Below are 19,833 nucleotides of genomic sequence, written 5' to 3' on the forward strand. Positions count from 1 at the left end.
TCAAGAGTCGGAGAAACGCATGCGAAGGTATAAGTAAACAATATCGACAGGATGTATGATCATTGGTTCTCATAACTGTACATATATGGCAATATATATTTTGTGATGTTTTTAATTTTTCAAAAGCAAAATCAATGTTAGTTTCTTAAAAAACAGTATTTAAAGATATTTCTACTGTATAAATTTGATAACGTTTTAGAATAGGTTCATTGGAAAGATCAATTAAGTTACGTGGATTGCAATTAAATTTACGGCCTTTATAAACAACATGACCGTTTAAATAAGGATGTGATATCACGTTCAAATTGCCAAACGGTGACGTTTATTTTAATACTGTTTTTTCTTAATTTTTACTATATTACCAGAAGGAAATGGCATGACAACAAAGGTTTAAATACATAATGGAAAGTTCGGAAATCACTTTAATCGATACAAGTTGAAATGTCGTTCAATATCTGGATTAACAGGTCATGCAATACGAATCACATCATTTAACACAGGTTTCGATGATTTCGATTTAAGTAACTGTTAAATGATGTGATTCGTATTGCATCACCTGTTAATCCAGATATTGAACGACATTTCAACTTGTATCGATTAAAGTGATTTCCGAACTTTCCATTATGTATTTAAACCTTTGTTGTCATGCCATTTCCTTCTGGTAATATAGTAAAAATTAAGAAAAAACAGTATTAAAATAAACGTCACCGTTTGGCAATTTGACAGTCGCAAATGTATTATCTCCGGATACGCGTAATAAATATATTTGACTTCAAAACCCAGTAGACCACATTCGAGTTCGTTGCATTTCCGTCAAAAAGTTTGGTTTTAGTAAACATCATTCGTGCTTTAGGCGCATCGTCACTTTTCTCTATAGTTAGCGTGCGGTTGAAAAAATATGATTTAACACAGATTATTCGACATATTAAATTCTTATAATTGATAAATAGCATTAATATTGCTGTCATTAGGGAATTGTGATTAAGAGCCTACAGAACAAACATCATTTCTAGTTTATCCTGCCTAATGACAATCACGAATACGCTTGATGAACATCAATAGTGCGTGTATACAGGCAGTCCCCACTGTCTGGTAAATGATGTCATAAAGGCGCGCATAATTGATGATTTTTTTTTCCGGTGAAGGACATAACTCGAAAGTGAATTCGTCACAACTCGGTTGATTCCAGTACGTTACAAAAAGAAAAAAAAGAAAAAAAAAGTTAGAGCTTGTAAACAATGTAATTTGAAAAAAAAACATAAAATGAATAGCTAAACATGACGCCATACAATTTTTTTTAACTGAATATGACACCTCAAAATGAGCTGTACCTACCATAAGCAACTCCACGGGTGCCACATGTGTATGACACCTCAAAATGAGCTGTACCTACCATAAGCAAATCCACGGGTGCTACATGTATAGAAGGATATGCTTATACTTTCATGACACTTAATATCACTCCAGTTGTTGATGGGGTTCGTGTTCCTCAGTTAATTGTTTATAGTGATTTGAGACTTTTGCTAGTCTTATTTTATATTATTCTTTCGTTTTTTTTGCCAAGATTTAAGGGCTACATAATAATTAAACGTTTACTTTTTTTGTAAAGGTTATCTAAACTCTTTTCAATATGGTATACCTAGAGAAGGTGATTTTTTCAATACACTTTGACTATGATAAAATGTATAGATGAAGTAAACGAAATTAGCATGATAAGATACAATTATATACAGTGGTGGATTTTGTTAAACTCAGTCCTGTTTCTGAACTAAACTATTAAATTTGAAATGGCCAAAAGGGGTTATCGTATACTGGTCCGTCTTCTTGTAAACATAGTAGGCAAATGGATAAAGAGCAACAATTAATATACTAGGTTCAACTAAAAACCCAGAAAAAGCAAAAACAAGAATAAAGGCCATCATTGCAATCCCAACTCCTCCAATGTCGCAAGAAATATCCACATGAAATAATAATCGCTCATACAAGTCCTGTTGTTCCAAATCCTAAGCAAACGACTGCAGTATCGACTTGGAGTCCTGTACATTGATATATTGTCGATGTATACATGCTGAGTCTTTTGTCCTAAGAGTATAATATATTTATATAATTTGATATAAAGTTTTTTTAAAAATGTTTTTGCAAATTAATTACAAAAAATACCTTTTTTCTTGCTTAAAAAAAATCATTTTTTTTTGCTATTTTACGATCCAAGTTCACTTGGCGAAAGACATCCATAGTGCCTAAAGCCGTATCAATATTCTGATTGCTTGTCAAACAGCGACTGGTCAACCCGAACTCTACGTACAAAAAAAAAATTGGATGATCTATGGTGCACCAGAAGGGAAGCTCATCTAGTGGTCCCCTTCGTGTTGTTCATGTAAGTACAAATTCGATGATATGTGATGTCACAATGGGGGAAAAGATGAAAAGAGGACGGAATTGTGGTAACAAAAACGAAAATATTTACGACGAATATTTGGATCGATGAATGAATATATTCTAGTCAATAACGATATCAAAATAATGAAATTAGATACACAATACCAAGCATAAAGAATTGTCAAATTGGTCTTATTTTCACAGAGTGTTGTTTTCTTATCAAAACCATTGATTTCAGAAAAAACGCAAAAGTTTATGTTCGCCGTTTTATTGTTTTCAAAAATCATATTTTGCACCCTAACATTCAAAAACTGAACTTAAAAATTTGAATTGTAAAAAATGGTGTAAAATTTTAAATGCCTTTGCAGATATTTGAATACATGTTCTTAATTCCCATCTTCAAAATTTGGTGCCGATTGTTTCATTATGTCCCGTAAAATAGATTTGAATCTGCGTTCAATATACTCTTCATAGATACAAAGATTAAAGCTTTGTATGCCAGACGCACGTTTCGTCTACAAAACGCTCGAATCGACAAAGTTAAAAAGGCCTTATAAAGTACGAAGTTGACACGTTATTTTCTCATTCTCCAACTTTGTCAGTCTCTCATAATTCAAATGCATGTTTTTCATTGGATAATTAAACATTTTATATGAATCTATCTAAACATATGAGTTCAAACTTGTGTGTCGTTACATTTGTTAACTAGTATATATGAATGTGGGGTTATACATGTGTTACCATATTCGTTTTTATTACTCAACTTATTAGAGGGCGAGCTTACTAAAAATACAAATTTAAGTATCTTTTGAAAATATATCTGCAAAATTCTGCATCAAGGAAAAAGGGGCCTTTTGTTACCAAATGTCTAAGAATAACGGGGTTTTCCTTGTTGAGTGAACAGAAATCAGGCATAAAAGAAACTAGATGTTGTTGTGCGCAACACCTCATATTATTCATGTTCTGTTTTTTTTTTTCGTTATTTTTCAAATGCTCTTTTCAAATGCACAGTCAGTTACCTTTTTAAATATATGGGAAACTATTATAGTGTTTTTCTTTATTTAAAGGTGACTGGGAATAGATAGATGGTGACTTTGATCTTTTTCAGTCTGGCAGTAAAACACTTGCCAAAGTGGGGCCGTCCGTATGGATGTGCGGGATATATAAGTATACAGACACGTCCAGTCAGAATGGGGACGTTAAACGCGGTGCCTCATGTGGAGAGTGTTGCACGCTAAGATCCCATGCAACAACTCTTAGAGGGGTTCTTAGGTGGCCTGTTGTGAGGCTAAATAAATGCCCTTATCCAATTTACTCTCATTTGCCAGTGGCAGCCAAATTTTTCTCCCTTCGTTCTGGTCGATCCCTATTACAGGATCTATTTATTGTATGCATTGTTGATTTGATTTCGTCCAAAACATACATGAAATATTTGCCGCAGGATGTTAAGCAACCATCAATCAAATTTTTTTTCTATCGTACAGTTCCTCAAGGAGTAGGGTCACGAAGACCTTAATTCGGCCTTATTAATTAAACTTTATAATATCATATGCGAATACCTATAATAATAATTTTTAATATTCATATTTAGATAAAGTAGATTCTGATCCTTTCAGCTTCATGTCTTTTTCACTATTTGTAACGTCTATTAAAGAAATAATTAAAGCATGTCATGCTCAATTTAACACGGATAGGCATTATATTTGTGAATATTATATTTACGTCGTAATAAGATCATTGGTGCTCTGCGTGATGTGTCAGAATTTGTTGATTTTGTATTGGTCAGATATTTTTCCAATTTTTTCCAATAAACGTTTATTTTGAGTTTTTTTTATTATTATTACTGCGTTTAAATTCAAATTTGAGGTTCAGATTTACAGGGCCAACATTGACCCTTTATGAACCTACTCCTTTTAACTGTACAAGTGCATTTGTACAATACTAAATCTACTATTTACAATGACAGGACATATCGGCATCAAGCCAAGTACAACATACAACAATGAGGCACCCAATACTTTGACATCAGTTCTTTCTAAGATCACTTTCTTAAAATTGAAAGTTGAAAAGGTAATTGTAAAATGATATATTGACATAAACCAAAGAATTTTTGTTTCTAAATTCTTTGCTATATGACAATACGCGGGTGTCGAAGAAATTATAGAGTGCAAATAGATTGATTGATTGATTGATTGCTGGTGTTTAACACCACTTTCATCACTAATGGCTACACCGTGATGGCCAGTTTTTATTGGTAAAGAAAGCCGAGTGCCCGGAGAGAACCATCTACCAGGGAAACTGGCAATCCTAATCGATTAAGAAAAGAGTCGAATTCATCTGCCATCTCACAACCTCGGTACTCACAGGTTAGTGATACAGTAAATACACTACTCAGATCAATCGGCCATCGAAGCTTCAATATAGAAATAAATAAGTATAAAAAAAAGATGTGGTGTGATTGTCAATGAGACACCTCTTAACAAGAGACCAAATGACACAGACATAAACGACTATAGATCACCGTATGGCCTTCAACAATAAGTAAAGCCCATACCGCATAGTCAGCTATAAAAGGCCCCGAAATAACAAATGCAAAGTAATTCAGACGAGAAAACTAATGGCCTTATTTATGTACAAAAAAAATGAACGAAAAACAAACATGTAACACAGCAACAAACGACAACCACTGAAGTGTTTAGTTCACTACTGCATATGTTAACAAATATACTTACGCTGTCTGAAAAGTAGGATAAAGAGAGGTTAAACATAAATATGCATTGAAATAAGAAGATGTGGTATGAGTGACAATGAGACAACTCTCCATCACAATGTGTAAAAAGTTAACAATTATAGGTCAAAGTACGGCCTTCAACACGGATCCTTGGCTCAAACCGAACAGCAAGCTATAAAGTACACCAAAATTACTAGTGTAAAACGATTCCAACAGGAAAACTTACGGTCTAATTTATAAAAAATAAAATGAGAAACCAGAAACACTTAACCACATCAACAAACGACAACCACTGAACATCAGGTTCCTGACTTTATAGGACAAGTGCAAACAGAAACGCATACCCTACATGTATTTTCCATTTAATAAAAAAAAAAAAAACAGACAGATATTCGTAGAAGTTGACCAATCGTTCTAAGATTTTAAAGACTTCTTATGCTAAGCATACAGAAAATTTTATGCAAATTTCAGAGCTCTTTGAATTTCAGATTTTAACGTGCACAAATTCCACATGTTTTAACCAGAATTAAAATATACGCTTTGGATGGAAAATTTCCTCCATAAAACCTCATAGCAAATGTCAGCAAAACGTTTGATTTTGGCCCTAATGGTGAACTACAGTTGATTTAAGAACAGGGGCGATTAGCGAAGTGAAATCATTTATGATTAGACTAACAATTGAAGTATTTTACTCATTTTTGTTATTGACTTTGCTTTTTTTTAGTTTCAAGTTTTACTTATATTATGTTTTGATTTTAATGTTTTGAATTATTATTTATTCAAATATTTCTTTACTTTTGACTCCCTCCCCCCCCCCCCCCAAAAAAAAATCATTTTTCATCATCATTTCACTAACATTTTATAATTTATTTGGTCAAAAATTATTCTGCTACCATAAATGACGTGAATGTTCAATTTTCCTTTTTTATAAATGCAAACTTGTTCCGAACTTGTATTGAAATTAGAAAATCAGATCGCATTTTCTGTTGCATGTAAGGGGTTAAAATACCATTGTAGATACATGACTGTATGAAGCAAAGTATATCTTCTTGAAGGGACAACTCCTGTACATTCGAGGCATTTACTCGACAAAAAATACTGAGAGAAATGCGACTCAGTAGAGAGATAATTATACAGTTCAAACTATTTTAAGTTTATAAGGGGATGCCCATTCAATTTTGAGGGGATGCTGGTAAATTGGATGAGGTAAGAACATTTATTTCCAATGTAAATGCGTCTGATTTTTATGTTCATTAAAAAACCTGGGCCAGAATATTTATTTTCTGCTCATCAAAAATTGACACAAAAACTCCTACCATCCCCCACCCCCCTAATGTGAATCAACGTTTTATCCCCAAAAGTCAGTTAATTTTTGTGATACGGATAACCCTTTTCAAGGTGACACATACAACTTCAAACAAATACAGCAGTCAAATTGAAGTCTGAAATTAATATTCTATTAATGAAATATTAAAACATAATAGCATTACAATCAATGTAGGACTCAGGGTCCTTGGGGTGTTAATATCCGAAAGGGTAACATTTATGGCGAGCGTAGCGGGTAAAAATTTTTGTGGGAAGATTTCATAAACAACATTTTGTTTTTTAAGGTCAAAAGGAGGGGGAATTCCGGATGTACACAACGCCACCATAAACCGCTGACACTACTCTTGTAAAAAAAAAATAACACTTTATAAAGATATCTTATTTAATGCGTCCGAAGAAATTTTTCTGGATTATCTGTAACTATCAGATACCTTTATAGATATGGAGAGCGAGGCGAGCCAAACATATTTGACCATTTTAAATATTTGGGGCGAGAATATTTAACTTCTTGTGTGATAAGGCAACATTATTTATTTTAACCTAAATGGGGATCAGAATATTTATTTTCAAAAGTTGCCGCCCTCAGAATCAAATGGTTGTCCCCTACGGATTCATGAAACAAAATCACGATTTGATATTTTTTTTTAAATTATTCTATTTTAAAAAAAAATAAAAATACATGAAAATACACAAAATTAATTCATAAGTTAAATGGTTGTTCACTTTTCCATCCGATGTTATATTGTTGATGTTTTATTTTAGGGGTTCCTGTACTTTGGGGTTAGGGTACATTTTAATGGTAGGGATTAGGTTATGGGTTGTTTTAGGTAATGATTAAGTTACAGGTACACATAGTGTCTATAGGTAGACAAAAGTATGGGTAAAAGGTTCTGGGTTGGTACCCTTAAAGTAAATATATGGCCATATGGGAGCAAACATATGACTTCAAGGGTGTGTGTGTGGGGGGCGGGGGGGGGGGGGGGGTATAGCTTGTTGTACGAATCAGAATTTTTTTTTCGCGCAAAGCGCAAACATTTTTAACAAGATTAGTTTTGGATGGGTTTAAAATTTTGTGGACTATAAGGACATATTATTTATTTTCTGCACTATTCATGCATGATTTTCATTTTCGGTAACACAGGAGACTGATTATTTATTTTCACAGTTATACTCATCATATTTGAAAATACACAATTCATAAATTCATTTTTTTATTCTTAAATAAATAAACAACATAAAGGTTGTATCTGTTTGGAATTTTGGCTGTTCCATCTTGAAGTCTCAGTCCCTGTCCAGCACTGTGGTATTCTTTAACCTCCTTTCTGCCATAGGGCCGATTTGGCCGATGCAGAAACAGTACATTTGACTGCCAAGGATCGGCCCAAAGCCGATGTTGTTTTCCGCTGTGACGTTGTTCCTTGATGTCACAGAGAATTCGCAGTGCCCAGCGAAGCCGGCGTGGAAAGAAATTCAGCCGTTGTTCAGAGTTCTGCTACCGGGCTCATGGACTTTTCTTTCGATGAAGCCCCATCACGACCCAGCCTTCCTTATTACATTATTACCCAGAAGTGCATTGTCATTTGCTTACATTCACATATTTCTTTCTATTGATTTTCCAAATAAACGGATATGTTAAAAGTCGTTCCAGCTCAAATATGTTAATTGTATAAATGCGTCTTTATCATATTCCGTGTATAATATAGCAATTAAACAAAACTTTCTTTTATTTTGTTGATGTGCGTATGGACCAATGGACTTAAAGAGCATAAACTATTTATCAGTAATATTTTTACTGCATTTATCCCTCTATAAACTTTTCATAATCGTCTTAGACTTTTTTCTTTGGTTTTTAGCGCGGAAACCAAAACCAGGTCGGACTGACGGGTGGTCAAAGGTAACAATTAATGCCGCCTCCGGTGGGTTGGGGCATAAACAGAAACAATTATGATTCCGGCGTATCGAGTACCAACACGTTAATTTCTGAATACTGCGTACCATTCCTTTGAGTACCGAATTCTCTTTTTTTCATGTACCCGGAATATCACGTGCCAAAAAGGGGCATCCCTCATACACACAACAACAAAAAAAACCGCACCGATTTCAAAAATGTACCTTTGACTGCCAGGCGTCGGCTTTGGCCGATGTGCAGCATCAATGGCGTAATCTGTGACGTCATAGGCTCTGAGCAGCGCTGAAGGAAACATGGCTGCAATTGAACCGGGTTCTCACACCAGAGCCAATGAATGACCCACCGTTTAAAGGAGCACCCACTGGACCCATTAATATGCCGCCAAGAGGTGCCGCGCCAATAGCTTACTTTTATTTGCTGTTTTCTATTGACCTTATCAAAGAGTTTGTCAAACAAACAAACCGGTTGGTAAAATATTTTTTTCTGAGTTAGTTTAAAGTTACTACATGTAGACGTATCTTTCATAGCCATATTGCAATTTTTTACCATCAATGTAGAACCAACGCGCCGTTGAAATGTTAATGACACAGTCAATAAAATAATCAACAAAGTCATACGATTTAAGTCTTTGTGATTAAAATTTGTTTCATTTATGACATTGTTCTTTCTAAAACATAATTTAGAAAATTTTGAACACTTTTATATCACCCTGCAAATAAGAATAAACGGGTGTTTGTTCTGCTGAAATGGTATGTGTGACCGATCAAGATAATTGAAAGACAGCCCAACACGACTGTTTGTTCGTTCAGCTCAATAACGAGTAATGGACATAATGTTTTTCTGTGGTTGCGTTGGAGCTTGCTCAGATACAGGGAAGCGCCCCAATGACAGGATATAAAATAACACAAAAGCACGTGTTACTCAAAAGAAATGGTTATTCGGGCAGTATACGAAAACAAAATATTAAAAAGAACGGATATGTCAATGGCACGAAGATATCAACAAATCACCAAATATAAAAACAAATGAAGAAAACAAAAATAATACATTTCTTGAGGAACAGCCTTTTAACTCTGAAAGGGGGTACTATGTTTGTTTTTATTCAGATTTGCTTTATGAATCAAGCTTGACACTTGGTATTGAATTTATAATGGCAAAACTGATAATAATAAAAAAAAATTCCCTGATCATTATGTTTTTCTTCAAAGTTGGGAATAAGAATATTTTTTGAAGATAAAACACACACACCTCACTTAATCACCACCATTTTCAAAGTAATATGGTCGTTCCCTTAAACAAATAAATATTTAAATAAAAGATTCTACGACTTTATATAATAAATGTATATGATCATTTTTAATTATTTTGGTATGTATGCAAAGAATCTTTGCAATAAAACCATTCGCTAAACCAGACGATTTTCGAGAAAAATGCAGTAGCAGAAGGAGGGTAAACTAACCATACCTGAGTTTAAGGGATTCCTTGCCGTTTTTTTTTTTAACATGGGCTTAATTAGGAAAGTCTCATTTGAAGAATATTGAAATAAGCACAGTCCATCTCAGTCTACACCCTGGTTCCGTTGTATGTTTATCCGAAACCGATTCCAAAACATCTTAAAATTTTTGCACCTGGTGGACACCAAAAAACTCCCTAAGCTTGTTATGATCCAGCTTACAAACCATCTCAAAGGTTCAAACCGTTACTTGATTTCGTTAAAAGGAAATTTTTACGGTATTGTAATCCCCGCAGAGAACTTGCTGTAGATGAATCCCTTGTTGGTACAAAAAGGAAAGACAAGTATGTTACAGTATATACCAAGTAAACGTTCAAGATTTGGCGTTAAATTCTGGATGTTGGTCGAGTCCGTCACCGGGTATGTTTTACAGATTGATGTATATCACGGGAAACGTTTCGATCCCACTCCTGCTGGATCATTACAAGGAACAAATGTAGCAATGAATTTAATGAAGAATTCGCATCTTCTTGGAAAAGGCTTTCATGTTTTTCGCCGATAGCTTTTTTGCTTCACTTTAATTTAGCTAACAAATTATTGAGAGTGCGTACGTATCTCACCGGCAAAATGAGAACTAATAGACCTATGCCACAGATGATAAAAAATGCACGTCCGCAGGCAGGGAATGCTGTTTACGCTAGACAAGAGCAAAACATGCTTTGCCGTTTCCGCGACCACAACATTTAAAAACCCGTCACATTGGTGTCTACTTACTACAATGCAATTGATACACTCAACGGTAAACCTAGGATCATAGGCGCATATGATACATTCATGGGCGGTGTCGACCTTAACGACCAAATGATTGGAGCATATAATGATCACAGGAAATGCAGTAATGTATGGAAAAAAGTTATATATCACATATTTCACCGCATTATGTTAAACGCGTATATATTCTGTACAGTCATAACAAATCATTACCGGTTATGTTCCGACTTCAGTTCAACCAATCTGTAATAGAAAGTTTAGCGTCCGCTTATTTGACACACAGAAATGGTAACGCGTGAATCGGCAAGCAAGAGTGAAAAAACTTGACGGTCGAAAAGAACGAGATTGTGTCGTTTGTTCCGACAGAAAGCAAAATATAAGAAAAAGATCAAGAACCTCTTGTGCGCGGTGTACCCGAGGACTACATGCAGCTTGCCTTCAGAGGCACGAATGTTAATCATAAATACATTTTTAATATTGTATTATATAATTACATTTGTCTGGTGTCTTTTATTGTCGAAAGTGCCTCAGTATGTGGTACACATCTACGAGAGATTTTAAACATTTACACAAAAATGTACCTTCTTTCACAATTTGCATTATATTTCGGCGGCAGATATGTTTTGATATTTATAAATTTTCCACGAAGCAACTTTTTTGTTTTAATGTTCTTTTATAAGGGAATAATACAAAAAGCAACCCAATCATTTTGATAACAATAGTTGCTTTTCATTTATTAATAATTTACGAAATTCCGCACCAGCCGCAAAATATAAACGTTTTAAGGTAGAATACCGAAGCGTAAAAAACTGAAAGGAAATCAAGAGACATAGACAAAAACAAAGAAAGACAACATAGATTTACATTGCAAACTAACGGCATTTGAGAAAAACGAGGCACCGTATAAAAACAGGCGAACCCAGGTGTTCTTGTAGTGCAAACAGTTAAACAATATGAAAAATAACGGATATAATGTGGAAATCAAACAAGAAAACAAAAACAATCAGTTTTTACAACCACTAATAATTGCAATCAACACCAATTAGTGTAATAATGAAAAGACTGACCAAAATAAACAACACAAATACAGACAAAAAAAAAACGACACTTGAGAGCGATAAATCAACGAAACAGACAGCTTTGCAACTTCAAAGCAAGGACTGAAGCTCATAAACTCGGCAATCAATCCTTGCCGTCACCGTTTTTTTGTATTTTCTGCGTCACTGATCGTTTATGCGGACTTGCTATTTTGTACTGTGACGTCACGATATAGATACTGTCAGTTTCTATTGTAATCGACAAGCTTTCAAAGGGAAATACTTTTTGTGGTTGGAACTACTTTTTGGGGTTTACACCAAAGACCCAAAAGGGAAAAAGAAATTATGAATTGACGCTGAAAATATACGATTCGATTTATTCAAATTTCAATTAACTTTTTTTACTTTTCAATATATTTTCATCAAGTTTGCATTTTATCAAATGAAGAGTTAAATGTGTTATTAAAATGAATGGATTTGTCCCTAGTTAAGATTTTGGAAAATAAACATTATAATTTGTTATCAAAATTTACCAGAAAAAAATATAACTTGTTTACAGATATGCAATTCAGAGAACTGCCTATTATTTCAAAGGCACTGAAATTCATTTTAAACATTTTTTTTTATTTTAAAGCTATGTGATTGATTTTGCCAAGTTAGACTGTATAATGCTTTATCAAATTTGTATACAATGAGATTTGTAACTGGTTTTTTTTTACACCATACAGTTGAAAAATCTGAGATTTTACTCTTATGCATACATGTAGCATTAGACTGTGATTGATTTTAGAAGTAGTTTCAACTACATGTTTTGATATAAATTCTTGCTAGAATTGAATGCTTACTTTGACTGATATTTTTTTTTAAACGATTATATGTTTCTCAAATAGTGTTACTGTTATCTTATTTGACTATATATATGAGTATAATAATTTAATTCTTTTATGTTGACAATGCACATTTCCCGCGATATACTGAACAAAAATATATAATAAAGTTCATTCAAAGAACCGGCAAAATAAAAAATTCGCTATGTTGTCGGTGCCGGCAAAATAGCTATTCCTAGAGAAATATGCTCTTTTCTTGGCATTAATTAAGATATTTTAATCCGAGCCGGCAAAATTGCCACTGTCTTAATTAAATTTGTGAAATAACTATGACTCTTATCCGTGAACATGTCTTTGAAATCTAATGCCCCTTTCATATATACATATTGTTGTCTCGATGCAGGTGAATATTGGAACGTGTGGGAGTTTTTTTTTTAAACAGCCTTCAAGTGCTCAAAATTGTTGCTGTTTATTCTAAACTTATCATACCGAATTCGAGAAAAATTTTCTTACGATTAGATGCCACTTTTTCATATCAACACACCGTTAAAATCTTTCCAGAGCTTTTATAGTGTTTCTGTTTAAATCATCGTATAGATAATACATATGCAGGCTAAAAACGTTACTAGATTTACTTATTTACTTACTATAACCACTGCTAAAATACCCTAACTTGGGATTGATTTGCGGTAGGAGGGATGCGTCAGTACTGTCTAACTATACTGTCCTATGTACAGTTAACTGTTTGACAATATCTCAGCAGTCTAACTATTTATGATTTAGAAATAAAGAATAGGTTCGTTAGTCCAAAAAGTTTATTGTATTAAGTATTGTATTTAGACAGTGCTGTTATTCTTTTATATATCTTATGAGTCAAGTACAATAGCATGATATTTTCATATGGAATTAACATGTGATCTTCCTTAATATAAAAATAAAAAGATGTGGTATGATTGCCATTGAGACAAATATCTACCGGAGACCAAATGATACAGAAGTTAACAACTATATGTAATATTCATCGCTGGACGTTAAACACTAATTATCAATCAATCAAAACAAGTTCAACCAAAAAATCTTTAAGCATCTGTCTCAAATGACAGATCTTGTCTCCTTTGTTTTGTTAATTATCAAGATGATGATGATGGATGGCTGCTTAACGTCCACCGCAAATTAATGTGCTTACTTATTCAAGACGAGAACATAATAATGTGATATGAATATTAACCTTGCTTTGTACTAGACCGCCACACTGAGCCGGATTTTTAACGTGCTAGTACACAAAGCAATAGTCCTCAGGAAGACATGTCACCTTACCCGGACACATTATTCTGACTCCGAGTAGACTTGTCTTTGCTCTTACCCCTTAATGCCGCGTGCTTAGCGGAGAAGCAGTAAATACCACTGTTAAAGTCTTTGGTTAGGCCCACACGGATTTGGACACACGACCCCGAGGTGAACACGCTACCAAGAGACCACCGATGCGGTTTTCCATTATCATGAAATTAGTGTCTTCATATGGTGAATGTATAGATAATCTGCATGCATGCATTACTAAATATTTATATGGGAAAATTTATAGTTTGAAGTGATACATGTATATATGACAAAGATGCTTGTCAATATCTAACGGCAATATTGCTTATGAAGATGTGATATGATTGCCAATTAGACAACTTTCAATAAGAGACAAAATGACACGGAAATAAACAACTATTGGTCACCGTACGGCCTTCAACAATGAGCAAAACCTATACCGCAAAATCAGCTATTAAAGGCTCCGAAATGACAAGTGTAAAACTATTCAAACCAGCCGAAAACGGCCTGATTTAGGTACAAAATAATGAACGAAAAACAAATATGATATACAGCAACAAACGACAACCACTTAATTACAGGCTCCTGACTCGGGACAGACACATACAGAACTTGCGGGCGGGGTTAAACAAGTTAGCCGGCAATATGATCACTTGATGCGTAAATAAATTACACATTTCTATTCTAATGTAGGTTGGGGTTTATCTTGTAATGATATATGAAAAGGTATCATTATCCGGTATGCATATTTTACTTGTTTCTACTGTGAATCGAAGTAAATCAAATTATGAATCTGGTATAATTAAAATTTAATACAGTTACCATCTTAAGGGCGGGGGGACGGGGTGCCCTCCTCTTATGGAACTTTATTTATGGTTAATCCAGACTTTTTACTGGTTCAACTACAAATTTTGTCTAGTTTGGGTCTCGTGGGTCCCCCCATTTTTCAAAATCCTGGATCCGCATCTGAGTTGTTCGCATCCCAATTTGGTATCTGCATGGTGGATAAATGTCGAGTTGGCACTTATACCATATCTGATTATTTTTGTAATGAATCTATTTATCAATTATTGCGGACTTGTCACAAGGAAGGTGAAATTTAGTTTTTTAACATACCAATGTTCAGACTTTTTTGTTATGTATTAGATATTGGTGGTGGTCAATGCTGATGTGTTTGGGTTCCAACAAGCTAGTCAAAAAGAATTGTGTTACAAAAATGTGTGAAACATTTGACCAATTTAATTATTATTCACTGAATTGTTTAGCTCATTTTGTCTTAATATGATTGATTTTATGAACTTTTCATGTTCATCCCAAAGCCATGTTTTTTCTGTATGCCAATGCAGTCATAAGAGTTTGATCCCGGGTAGAAGGTTCATGCACTGTCCCCTCACATTATAAATTGTTAGATATCTTTAAAATGGTTTGAATTCCAACATCGAAACCATACAAGTATGTTCTCAATTGCAATGAGCAGACCTTTCTAGAGCACCATAGGTGTTTGTCCATCCTCTATATTGTAAAAAATCATTAATAAATATATTGTCAACCGTTCATATCCCAACTATTCTAATATTCTATGACAAGGCCTTTACAGTATACACACCATGTGTTTTTTTTATTTCGAGTGATGCCAATCATTATATCATTAAATGATGAATATAAAAAAGAAGAGCGCACATGCTGAAATTTTTGTCTGCTTTACTTATCATGATTGGACTTTTGTTAAAAATTCTGTAAAATGAAGGTTGTACTACAAGTATCACATAAACCTAACAATATCAAATATACATATACATAAAGTCAAGGTCAGATGCACTCTGCCAGACAGTCATGTACACCTAACAATCATACCGTACAATACTCCAAATATAGTTAGCCAGTTGCCTATAGCATCTGACAAACTGAGTCTACTCTTTATTAGCGTAATGATAAATTAATGGCACATTATTAAAAGAAGATTGGCCATGCCATTTCACATTCTGTATACATTTGACCTAAACACCTAAAACTCAGTACAGATTTCCATGTATTTTTGATATGTATTCTAGTTCAATAACATAGGCTAGGCTTTGAACTGAACTCTCAATTGCATTGTTTCATATTTTTCATTTTAGGCTTTTTATAGCAGACAATTTGGTGTGGGATTATTTCTCATTGTTGAAGGCCATACGGTTGTCTATGATTGCTTACATCCACTTCTTTTTGTTTTTTGGTGGATAGTTGGCTCATTGGCAATCATACCACTTCTACTTATTTTCACATTTTAATTAGGCTGACCTTGACCAGATGCGGATCCAGGAATTTGAAAAATTGGGGGATAGTGGGTCCCAAAATAAGACAAAATTTGGAGTGGAACAGGTGAAAAGTCTGAATTAACCATAAATGTAGCTCTGTAAAAGGTACCAGGCTACCAGGACCCTGTTAAATTTTAATCGGATTAGCGAGTATTTGCAAAATTTTGTTTAGACACATAACAAAAATGGTGGAATATTGGTCTTCGGACTAGTAGTTGGAAAAGTTTTTGGTGCAGACTGGATTTTGACTAGGACCCTTGTCCATAGATTGACTTTTAAAATTGACTTAAAAAAACAATAAAAGATATGTTTTTTTATTTCCTGTGTCTATGATAATTGTTTGAATTTAACATTTATAAAAGTCCTTGACTCTGGCAGTCTCTATCAGCACACAACATACAAAGTATATTTCTTTTAAGTCAGCTTCTCTGTGTTACAGTTCCATATAATATGTCCATTCTAGAAAAAAAAAATTAATTAATAAATTTAAAATACTGCATTGCATGTCATTTAAAATTAAAGTTTGCTTTTACTATTTGACTTTATGAATGATAATGAATGATCCAAAAATAAGAAAAAAAAAACACTTATGATACATGAACAATTAAATAAAAATACCTATGATCAAATTCAGAACATATCAGGAGATCATGTGCAACAATCTAGTAAAATATAACATATATTTTTGCATATCTTAAATCTTTGAAGCTATTACATATTGATCTTATCTCCCTTTACAACTTCAAGAGAATATATTTTAAAAGCTTAAAGTATATTTCACAAAGTATTTTAGAGATTCATTCAAAGAAAAATTTAGCATGCATAGAAAAACACCAATTTAGAAGAAATAATTCAAAAACTTAAATTTGGACATTTTCTTAGCTATTCAAGAAATGGTACCTTTCTTGTGTCTGTCTAAGTCTTTGTTATGTGCATTTTATAGCCAGAAACAGGGGGCCACCAAAAAGAGCATATTTTTAGCCAATATTTAATTTTGACAAATGAAGTCTCAAAATAATTTGTCTTTAACTCATTCAATTTTTCAGCTCTAAAATAACTTTTTGATAAAGAAAGTGATATATATATATATATATAAGCATTTTCTATGTATTATAGGCACCAAAAACTTTATTTTAGCTTCAGAGATATGCAAAGATATTTTTGATGTATGTTTACAGTGGCTCAAATCTTAATTTCTCTTCAACTTCAACTCAAGAAAAGGAAGATCACAAATAGATATGTGAAGAATACAAATGAACTAGTAAAATGCATACACATGATCAGTGACAGAATTCAATATTTACATGAAAACCTCATGAAACAGTGTATTGGACTATTTTACATTATGATAAAATTTTGGTGCATTTCTATAGAAACAATAAATATGCTATAGTTTGCCAATTTTTGCCAAAATTGAATATATTATGAATGAAAGAGTCAGATCAGCAAGTCTTGTAAAAAAAAAGAAGCTTATTTTCATATTTAGAATATGGAACACACTCTCCAAATATTGACTATTTTGACAAAAAGTATCAAAATTAGCTGATTTCTCATTGACAATCTCATATAAAATTGCACATTACAATCAAACTGACTTTCAAGTACAAAACTTTGACCTTACCTATGTATCTAGCTTAGTACAGAAAAAATCAGCTTTATTGATGACTATATTTCAAGGGCCAAAATTGCCTTTTTGCATCATTTTGTTTGTTCGGTATCAAATTATGTAAACTTTGTACAGTTTAAATGATAATAAATGAAGGTCAACTGTACTTTTAATGAAAAAAATGGAATAAGATTGCCAGTATATTGCTGTCTGACATATGAAACATCTTTGCAGTCAATATTATGAAGTTTAAACTAAATATCTGCTCAAACTATTAAGGGAAAATCATGTACATGTATTTCTCAAATATAATTACATAATAGCCAGCTGTAACATGACACCAATATGATACTTATAAAAAAATCTTTATAATTCTCCAATATTTTGTCAAATCTATCAATCAAACCACAAATTGAAGATTGTGTTGCTCAATTCTTTCAGGCTGTACCAAACCTTGACATGAATGTGGACCCAATTAATTCTTTCCCCCATTACTTCAAAGCAATTTTATCATACTGGTAATTGGGGACAGATTTTTTGTTCCCTATATTAAACATGAACATTTCAATTACTTTCTCATTTATTTCTAAATACAAAACTTAAATTGCTTATTCATTTTAGTAGCCTCCTTTATGGTTTCTTGGAGAATTCTTGAAGGGTCAAGACCAGCATTTAACAGCAGTACTGTTTTGAGTATAAATATATTACATGTTTATAAGGACCCAGCCACAGATCATGGCCCTCATGGGCTAAATTATGGGAATTTTGACATGGTTTAAACCTGGTCCTGGTCCTATAAAGATATTAACTGGACATGTTTCAAAGAGCAGTTTCTTAACTTTTAAGATATGACCTTCTTTTTTTCATAAACCCTAGCTAGGATGTTAGATCCCTGCACATGTTATTTTTTTTAAAACTACTTATTAGATATACACTATAAATATAAATTCACAAGTCTTATTTTTGACAAAAAAACTGATGTTCTATATATATGTATATATATAGAAGTCTATAAAAAGGACCAACCAGCAAATTTACTATGTACCGGATCGTCTAGAATAGACGATACTGTGCAGATAATGAAGAAATTATATAAGTCTAGAGATTTGCACAGCGATACTTATATAAGATGGTATTATACGAAGATGTTGTTATTAAATCGTGTTGACAAATATTTCGGCTTAACAAATAGCCTTCTTCAATTATTTTAACAATGTTATTTATTATGTTTATTTGTTAAAATAATTGACACTGAAGAAGGCTATTTGTTAAGCCGAAATATTTGTCAACACGATTTAATAACAACATCTTCGTATAATACCATCTTATATAAGTATCGTTGTGCAAATCTCTATACTTATATGTATATATATATATATATATATATATACAAGTCAATATTGAAAACAGCGTTCAAACCTATGATTGCATTGGATAAAAACAGCAAATATATATAAAATAAAAACTATAACACAATTTTCCATACGTTTCAGCCATTACGGCCTTCTCCATTGGAATACATTACAACATTGAATTTAACAATATATACATTATATAATTATCTGCAAGGCATTTGATCAAAATGACAAAACTCACCAAAAGGTAAAATACTATTGAAATTAACATATCCTATCTGTTAGAAATTTAACTGCTAACTTCCAATCTCCTGGCACCTCATGTTATGACAGTGTCATGATAATCAGTAACATGAAACCTTAAAAGATAATTATCTATCATCAGAATCAGCTCTATATACAGCTAGCCAACAGAAGAGGGGTGCAGTTCCCCTCTGCACTTTTCTGTGTCTAACTTCAGCCTACATATATACTGCATGTATCAAAGGGAAAAAAATATTTTAACCACTGGACAAAGTTTTTTACAGACGGTGAGACCAAAATAGCATAAATACAGGAAAAAACACAATGATTTATTCATTTGTTTCAATATTTATTTTTAATATATATAAACATGTTCCCTTTCAGACAAAATATCAGTCTTAGGTGTCCTTCATCCTTAAACTGTGCCGCTCTTAAGTTCTAAGTTACCTACACGTAGAACACTTTGCATGATTGGTATTAAATATTTAAAAAAATATCATTAGATTAGTACATTCATTTGCTTAATAACTTATGTGGAGTTCAAACTAGGCTCAATTTTATATGGAAAATATGCTTATTACT

The 19,833-nt window shown here is 33.1% G+C and overlaps 1 long non-coding RNA gene across 1 annotated transcript; it reads right to left on the reverse strand.

The window, feature by feature from the left end:
- Positions 1–16,347: 16,347 nt before the first annotated feature.
- On the reverse strand, positions 16,348–19,362 carry LOC127724296 (uncharacterized). The gene is made up of 2 exons (XR_007992437.1): positions 19,250–19,362; positions 16,348–16,506 (listed from the first exon to the last, which is right to left on the reverse strand). It is a non-coding gene; the product is annotated as an uncharacterized LOC127724296 (long non-coding RNA).
- Positions 19,363–19,833: the final 471 nt, after the last annotated feature.

This window comes from Mytilus californianus, unplaced genomic scaffold, assembly GCF_021869535.1.
Source record: "Mytilus californianus isolate M0D057914Y unplaced genomic scaffold, xbMytCali1.0.p SCAF_14, whole genome shotgun sequence".
In the NCBI taxonomy this organism is placed as follows: domain Eukaryota; kingdom Metazoa; phylum Mollusca; class Bivalvia; order Mytilida; family Mytilidae; genus Mytilus; species Mytilus californianus.